General features: G+C 39.6%; 1 protein-coding gene across 1 annotated transcript in view; it reads left to right on the top strand.

Annotated features, from left to right (window-relative positions):
* Positions 1 to 2,532: 2,532 nt before the first annotated feature.
* The window catches only part of LOC126272152 (serine/threonine-protein phosphatase 6 regulatory ankyrin repeat subunit A-like), a 61,296-nt gene continuing 54,662 nt past the window's right edge, over positions 2,533 to 9,166 (top strand). Inside the window, exon 1 of the mRNA XM_049974778.1 lies at positions 2,533 to 2,649. The gene's annotated coding sequence lies outside the window, so the exon portion shown is untranslated. The remainder of the gene's footprint in view (positions 2,650 to 9,166) is intronic.

The raw sequence follows: 9,166 nt of genomic DNA, 5'->3' as shown, positions 1-9,166 counted from the left end.
CAGTTCAGATTCCATATAAAGAGGAAAATTACCTGTCGCATCAAACTACAATTACTAAATTAACAGCAACTATTTGAATGAAGCACGACATTCAGGTCCATCACTGGACACTATCGTTCTAGCTCTCGCTGATCGTTAAATGCCCCAGCTGGAAAGATTTGGAATATATTTGTTTATAGCTTAAATTATTTATTTAGCCTGTATACCGCTAGGAATTATGTAGACTATATCATAAATTACAGTTGAAACTGCAGTGGAATTTGGATGTGCTCGTAGCGGAATTAACTTGTTTTTGGCTGGCAACACTGAACGGAACCAATCCAGTGTGTTCTGTCGCTTCCCCTTGGGCAGTCACAATTAGAGTGACGAAGTTTCGGACGTCGTGTTTTAAGCCATCTTAAACTGTGCGTGCGTGTGTTTGGTTGTTAAAAGAGTCGTGTTTGAAAAAAAAAACCTATGAAACGGACAAGACAGAATTTGGTTATAATGTTTAATAATTATTTTCTATTTATATTTATAGTAACAATTGCCTGGATTATGGTCGTTTTCCCTAGTAACTACTCACTTCAAAACCCTTGAAACGCGTTAGTCTGATGTTATTAAAATTTCATGTGGTTACATGCGCATGTATTGGCAGTGTAAATCTCAACTTACAGAATTATTCAATCACTTATTGAAAGTTTCTTATAATTTTTCTAAAATAAATTTTTCATGGCCAATATAAACATAGAAAGCGTGTGATTGGTTTGGAGCTCCCTTTTTGTAGTACCTAATCTTGAAACTAGATCACTGAGAGTGTACAGTGTGATATAATTTTATGAATATTGAATAGTGGCTGCAACTTTGTCCATGTTGAAGCAGCTTTTTTTTGCCATAAAAATGGTGACTGTTCATTGGCTGAAAAGTAAATGTGACAAACAGTGGCGTATAAAAAAATTTGCACCCCTAAACACACCGTAATATATGCGACCCACTTAATTTTGCACGTTTGTTTTTGTCACTCTTATTCACGTTGAAGACACTTATGCAATTGTCAACCAACACCAGCACAAAAAAGTTTGTAAATAAAAAGTTCCAGCTGAAAATCGTACCACACTGTACACGAGCAAAAAGCTTTTTACTTTAAACACAACAGTGATAAACTGACTAGCTTGGATTACTTGACCAAACTGTGCTATAAGATAAAATCGTTAAGACAAGAATGACAATGCAGAATAATTTGATTTCATTGTCGCCTCTTTCTCTATTCTCAATGAACATTAACATAAAAGCCGACAGCATTCTGGCAATAATAACTTTCAAAAATCGATTCCAGTTTGACAGTGTTGGACCCTCCCCCCCCCCCCCCCCCCCCCTGTACGTTCCTGCTCCGCACTGTAGAGGAACATGGAATTGCACGCTGTGACGTCATCAGCACCTTATCCACGTACATTTTGACGTCCCGTGAGAGGACGGCTTTAGGCTACGCGAGCACGCTTCCCGGACCGACCCAAACGAATCACGAGATGTGTGAGTGTGGGTAACTGAATTAATAATTTAGTGGAATAAATACAAATGAGTGTAACATTTGGAAGTTTGGGTCCGTCCAGGGAACTTGGTTTGACAGCCTGCCGGTCCGGCACAAATTTTCATATGTTGTTTTATGTAGAGATCTATACCTATTACAGTTAAGTCGAATTTCAGGAATAAACCTCGATTTTTTTCTGTTCTTGTAAAAGAATTTGATTTTGAGCTGTTTTGATAATCTTGTGTTTGACGTGTTCCCAGTTTTGTGCTTGTATTTTGTAGGGTTCGTTTGCTGACAGCATTGGTTGGATTTTAGTACTATCAGACTTGGGAATTACTGAACTCCTTGTGATCACTGTTTGCGGCTTTGCATTTACTTTCATTATTCTGGTTAAGTATTGCTCTTTTTACAAACTTTGATCCTTTGCGTACTTATTAGGACCTTAAAATATATCTCTACTGATTCGGAACCTGTTAGATATATAATTGCGCAATTGATATTGAAAATTATTATAAATAATTCCGAACAGAATATTAATGACACCCTCTGTATTACGGGGTGCGTCTCAAGCAACTATTGCACAAGATATCTGGTCAAAAGTTAAAGGTGCAAGTGTTGGCGGTACCTCTGTGTGCTATCTCGAACAATGTGAGAAAAGCAAACAGTGACATTGACAAACAGACCTCATCATTTACCAGCTCCTTTAAAGTGAGTATCTGTTTCTGCAAACGGAATGCAAGCGATAAATACTTCAACACGGTTTTTCCCTTTAGGCTACAGAACGACTCTGCTATAGAGAGGATTAAGCATTATTACTGAATAAAACATGGTTACACTCCATTTGCTTCTTGTTCATACACACATGATGGAGAAATTAACTCTTTTAGAGTAACTTCGTTCTTTTCGCAAGACTAAAAGACACTGTTTCTTGAACACTGACGCTGCCTGACAGGCAGAGGAACATCGCTAGTACATGTTGGCAGCCCTGTAAGTGTGTCCTGTCTGTGAACGAAGAAGCGCTGCGTAACACTTTGTTGCGAGACGCGAGTTGTGTTTGTGTTGACGCATCTGTTTTGGTTTTGCTCGACTGCCGAGGGAAGGATTTTCGCATACTTTCCTTACCAGCCCAGAAATATACTAAGGTATGTGGGACACTATTTCTTTTCATATGGTCGCGATTCTTCAGATTTTTACGTAATTTTTAAATTCGTATTCTCTGCAAATTTATAACCAATATTATCGTCCTTGGGTTCTAGGGCTCTAGTTTAGTTTCTCATTTATCGTCAGTGCGACAGAGTGTAACGTGCTACGAATTATTCATTCGCGCCAAAACGATGATGAGTGGTTTTGTAATTAAAACGTACATACGTTGGACCAAGTACGGTCACCAATGAATATTCAGGTCTCGATTGCTTTTTACCAGTTTCAGTGAAAAGCAGTACTTCGCCGAATTTTCGGAGTGTCTTACTTGAAATTAATAGCGCGGCTGTATGAAAAACGTCTGGTGTGAAGTAGGATGCATTGTCGTCATTAGTGTCTTGTGATACTACGTTCCAGTGAAGAGAATTAGAAGCATGTTTCTGTGGCGATTTCTCATATTTTTAATATTATCGCACAATGACACGGAACAGTGATGGGCGCCAGTAACGAGGAAATTTCTAGAGTTACGGCCAGAACTTGTAACATACAGAATTGTTGATAAACCTAATTAAACTATTGTTGTATGATTGTTTAGGTGTAGCTAATGATCTAGTCTGCATTAGTATGGTTAGATAAACTAAGCCATAGCTTTTTGTGTAAGGCCATTAGCTTTGTCAGGCTGAGAAGTCGTATGGCAGAATTAGAGCAGTCACTTTAGTTATTTACACTTACGTTCCTCGTGCGGTTTTGTTTGCTGTTATTCGTACTTGTTTCCAAATACCTACTCCATTGTTTTTGTTTTAGAATATATTTCACTTTGTAAATTTGAAATGAATGTATTTCACTTTGAAAATTTGAAATGGTACTTATTTGGACTCGGTTATGAAAAAAAATGTCTATTGTCAGCGAGAAAATTCGTTAGCGCGGTGGCGATTCTTCTGGAAAATCTGGAATTCTCAGGGAGTTACATTTTACTTGAAAAAATCAGTGAAGTCTCGGGGAATTTTGTAGCCTCAGGGAATTCTGTGTTTTATACCTAACAATGGAATTAAATTTTATTGATCTTTATTAATCACAAATCGTACAATACTTTATATTTCGAGGTGTGTTAATTAGGCCTATTTGAATATTAGTCCATATAAATTATTGATGTGTAAAACCTGCTGTTAAACTACAGCCGAGAGGAAAGAAAAGCTGTTATTATGAAATGTTCGCCCCACCCCCTTTTCTCAACCCCTCTCCGCGCACCCGCTCACCGTTAATTTGTCAGGTGCTTCTTACATCATCTCCCTCCCACTGCATTTCTGAGTTTTTTTCCAGGCTTGAGTAGCCACTCGGTTTTTGTACTGTTGAACGAGCGGAATCATTAACCGGCGGATTTACGTTTGCTTCAATCTTTTCTAGGACTGCGTCTGCATTATTTTAGGACTCTGCTTTAACTCTGATACGTTTTGCTTCCGACCAGCGTTGACAACCTTTCAGCGTCAGTGGATCGCTTAACTGCATCGAAATTACCATACATTCCGTTAAGGGATCGTATATAACTACAATACAAAATCCGTTTTGGTGGGTGCCTGCCACGAACTTTTAGTTGCAGGTGGTCTATATAACAGCTTCCAGGGGCAACAAAAATTCATTTATTATTGAATGACTTTAAAAATTTAAAATAGTATCATAATCTGCTCATTGAGGATGATAAGTTTAATAGAAATTGAGTATTTGGCTTGAAGCTGATGGCATTCAAATACTGCAGTGTTGTTCGTCCATTACTCGAAAATGATAAGACTTAGCGACTTCCAATGAACTACAAATCTTTACGAAAGTTTTTCTCGCTGACAACCCCCACAGAATGGTGGAAGGAGAAAAGATGATCGCTCACTAAATTTCCGCTGTTCATGTGGTCAAACTTCAGCATATGCCATGACGTTTTAATTGTTTACTTCTTTACTACTAGTGCTATTCAACACATTTTGCGTACAGTATCTACATATATCACTGAATGCGCTGGCAACGTAGTATCACTGTATAGCAAATAGTTCAGGAGATATGACGTCAGAAACAATGAGATGCGTCAAAAACGCCCTTCTGCTTAAAATGGAGCGCAAATTACTTTTCCTATGAATCATTTAGTATTTCACAATGAAAGCACTTAGCGACTTCAACAAACGTTAAGCATAATTTCAGCCCTTTTCTAAATTTTTTTTCACATGCTTGTCAAGAATAACGGATTTAGAGCGCTATTGTGATTGTTGCAGTGCATTGGGAAGGAACTCGTGGCCCGGCCAGGTTTTTTTTACCGGTACCACGTAAAAACAGGCGTGTCCCATTATTTGACGTTAACTTCTGCACTTTTCAATGCTACTGATTTTTTAATTTTTTTTTATAAGGAAACAATTTATACAAATTAAATATGGTTCGTAAAATTATATAAAAAATTACTTCGTTATTTGCTTACCTTGGAAGAAGACTTAAAAATGGAATGCATTATTCATCAGCATCTTTCTTCTCTGCAGGGTCAGGAAAAGAAGAACTGAAAGTGAATGGCCGTGAATAAACAGCGTTTTCTTCATGCTACTGAGCATAGTATCTGTAGAAACAAAATTTTTGCATGAGCTCATGGCTCTCACACACTGGCTGGAAAGCAAACATTTATTCACTGTGGAAGTAAGGAGCCTATTCCACTTTTTTACTTTTATAGGATTCAGCTTACTACAAACTCTTTGACAGTCAGAATTTGAACATGGAAGGGACAAACATGAAACCGCAACCTCCGGTAGACCCAAATAAAGCTTTTATGTATGTCCCCCCCCCCCATATACGTCCACTTCTGAACCGTTTCAAATTTTCGTCTGTTTTTACGGTAGGAAGTTTCCTACAGTCATCACTGATTGTTGTAGATGATTATTATCATTTAGAGAGACAATGCTCGGAAATTTTGGTATAAGAGGTGTAAGGGAGGGAGTTTTTTCTCTTTGTTTTGAAGAGGCTTTAAAAAGGCAACAAAGCCGCAAGCAGTGGCAATAAATCGTCATTAAAGTTACATCTCTTCACTTGTCGACTTCCCGTCTGCATGAAGTCCCTACATCTGTGGCAAACGCTTTTCACGGCATCCCGTTCATTACATATTTCTGGTTACTGAATTGCCTTCATGCATTCAGAATTTCAACTTCTGTGAAGTTTGGAAGGTAGGAGACGAGGCACTGGCAGAATTCAAGCTGTGCGAGCGGGTCGTGAGTCATGCTTGGGTAGCTCAGATGGTAGGGCACTTGCCTGCGAAAGGCATAGGTCCCCAGTTCGAGTCTCGGTCCGGCACACAGTTGTAATCTGCCAGGAAGTTTCATAGCGTATCTCGTTGCTTATGATGTTACAATCATAATTTTTTGTTATCTCAACAGGCTTGTTTCGTTTTTTATAATTCCATGCCTTAATTGGGGTAATTTGGAAAAAACTATAAATATTTAACATTCACTTGAAAACAAATTTAGGGCAGCAATGATGAAGACAATCACTATTGCGTTGATGCTACAGTACTGTAACAATACAGAGTGAGTTCAGAGATCACTGAGGAAAAAGTTTCAGAAAATAAAATTTTCCAAAATTTCAGAATCTGAATGTGAATGATTATATTGTACAATCTCCAAAACGTGATGAAGGACCCATCTTTAGTCTTCAACGATGTGAATCAGTTTAAAGCGCCATAGGTACCACCGATGTGACAGAATTACTGTGTTGTTGTTGTGGTCTTCAGTCCCGAGACTGGTTTGAAGCAGCTGTCCATGCTACTCTATTCTGTCCAAGCTTCATCTCCCAGTACCTACTGCAGCCTACATCCTTCTGATTCTGCTTAGTGTATTCATCTCTTCGTCTCCCTCTGCTATTTTTACCCTCCACGCTGCCCTCCAATACTAAATTGGTGATCCTCCGATGTCTCAGATCATGTCCTAGCAACCGATTCCTTCTTCTAGTCAAGTTGTGCCACAAGCTCCTCTTCTCCCCAATTCTACTCAATACCTCCTCATTAGTTATGCGATCTACCCATCTAATCTTCAGCATTCTTCTGTAGCACCACATTTCGAAAACTTATATTCTCTTCTTGTCTATACTATTTATCGTCCATGTTTCACTTCCATACATGGCTACACTCCGTTTAAATACTTTCAGAAACGGCTTCCTGACATTTAAATCTATACTCGATGTTGACAAATTTTTCTTTTTTAGAAACGCTTTCCTTGCCATTGCCAGTCTACATTTTATATCCTCTCTACTTCGACCATCATCAGTTATTTTGCTCCCAAATAGCAAAACTCCTTTACTACTTTAAGTGTCTCATTTCCTAATCTAATTCCCTCAGCATCACCCGACTTAATTCGACTACATTCCATTGTCCTGTTTTTGCTTTTGTTGATGTTCATCTTATATCCTCCTTTCAAGACACTGTCCATACCGTTCAACTGCTCTTCCAAGTCTTTTGCTGTCTCTGACAGGATTACAATGTCATCGGCGAACCTCAAAGGTTTTATTTCTTCTCCATGGATTTTAATACCTACTCCGAACTTTTGTTTTTTTCTTTGTTGCTTGCTCAATATACAGAATCACTATAGTCGATTAAAATTTCTTGATAGTTGACACTCCACGCGTTAGAGCTGGTGCCCTCCAATCAGTGCACTCGATGTCACGCCCAAACCGTTCGCTGTTGCCAAACTGCTACAATTGGCCAGTTCACTTCCAATTCCTTGTCAATCTTTATTTCGTGCTGTGTATGGATACCTAACCCTGAGTCAGGGCCATTTCTTTCGTGTTTCGTCGCACATGGTAACCATACCGGAAACACACACACACACACACACACACACACACACACAATGCTAACGAAATACACGCCCTTCACACACAGAACTACAGGATACTTCTGCACAAGACGTGATTTACCGTCACAAAGATTCGTACGGCATACTGTGTAGTCGCATATTTGGATACAATTCATCGCTGGGACTTGGTCGCCACAGTGACAAACATAGCAGCATAACGCACTGTAGTGGCAAACTGCAGTGGTTAGCGTATATGCGTAACGTATAGACCGTAGTAATTTCGAATCTCGTTATATACAGCGATTTTTTTAAAATCTGTAAAGCTAATCAAACGACATTGATCACTATCTTTATTCAATTAATTAGTTTTAATGTAATTTCTTCATTTATATTATTCTGTCAGGTCATTTTCATCAATGTATTAACTTCTGTATGTGCACTTATTTTTCTTCCTATCATTATTTTTTGTTCTTTTGTTGCCTCTAATCTGCAGTCAAGTACCATCCAGGACTGCTCATCGTTTGGTAACTTTTAACCATTGTGGGCGAGAAATTACAGTTTGCTTTCGGCGCTGAAACCGAAAATTTTCTGTTTTGAGTTTGCTCGTAAAGGTTAGCTTCAATCGCCGTGGACAAAGTAATCGTGATTTTATTTCTGCCGCAGACTGTTGACCGCCGTTTTCTCAGATCCATTGCGCAATCACGAGGTTGTTGTTAGGTCAGGACTTTAGTTCAAACACTTTTAACAGCGTCTGTGAAGTGACCAGCAATGTGGGTCGCTTATAACCGAGTGGTAGAGGGTGTGGCAACACTGTAGCAGCGAGTGACAAACGTCAACTATCAAATAATTTCAATGGACAATAGAGTTCAATAGCTACATTCTTAGATTCCTCGAACTTTCTAACGCACTTATTATTAATTTTACTGCTAAATTATTTTTGTCGGTTTTTAGAAACGGTGCTATAGTGTTACTACCTTACTGGCCATTAAAATTTCCACACCCCGAAGATGACGTGCTACAGACGCGAAATGTAACCGACAGAAAAAAGATGCTGTGATATGCAAATGCTTAGCTTTTCAGAGCATTCACAAAAGGTTAGCGCTGGTGGCGACACCTACAACGTGCTGACATGAGGAAAGTTTCCAATCGATTTCTCATACACAAACAGCAGTTGAGCGGCGTTGCCTGGTGAAAAGTCGTGATGCCTCGCGTAAGGAGGAGAAATGCGTACCATCACGTTTCCGACTTTGATAAAGGTTGGATTGTAGATTATTGCGATTGCGGTTTATCGTATCGCGACATTGCTGCTCACACCGGTGGTGATCCAATGACTGTTAGCAGAATATGGAATCCGTGGGTTCAGGAGGGTAATACGGAATGCCGTGCTGGATCCCAACGGCCTCGGATCGTGCAGCCATTTCTCGATCCCTGAGTCAACAGATGGGGACGTTTGCAACACAACAACCATCTGGACGAACAGTTCGACGACGTTTGCAGCAGGATGGCCTCAGCTCGGAAACCGTGGCTGCGGTTACCCTTGACGCTGCATCACAGACAGGAGCGCCCGCGATGGTGTACTCAACGACAAACCTGAGTGCACGAATGGCAAAGCGTCATTTTTTCGTTTGAATCCAGGTTCTGTTTACAGCATCATGATGGTCGCATCCGGTGACGCACATTGGAAGAGTGTATTCGTCATCGCCATACTGGC

This window comes from Schistocerca gregaria, chromosome 5 (assembly GCF_023897955.1).
Source record: "Schistocerca gregaria isolate iqSchGreg1 chromosome 5, iqSchGreg1.2, whole genome shotgun sequence".
NCBI lineage: Eukaryota > Metazoa > Arthropoda > Insecta > Orthoptera > Acrididae > Schistocerca > Schistocerca gregaria.
The sequence above is the reverse complement of the archived record's forward strand: the minus strand, read 5'-3'. Positions and strand labels throughout refer to the sequence as shown.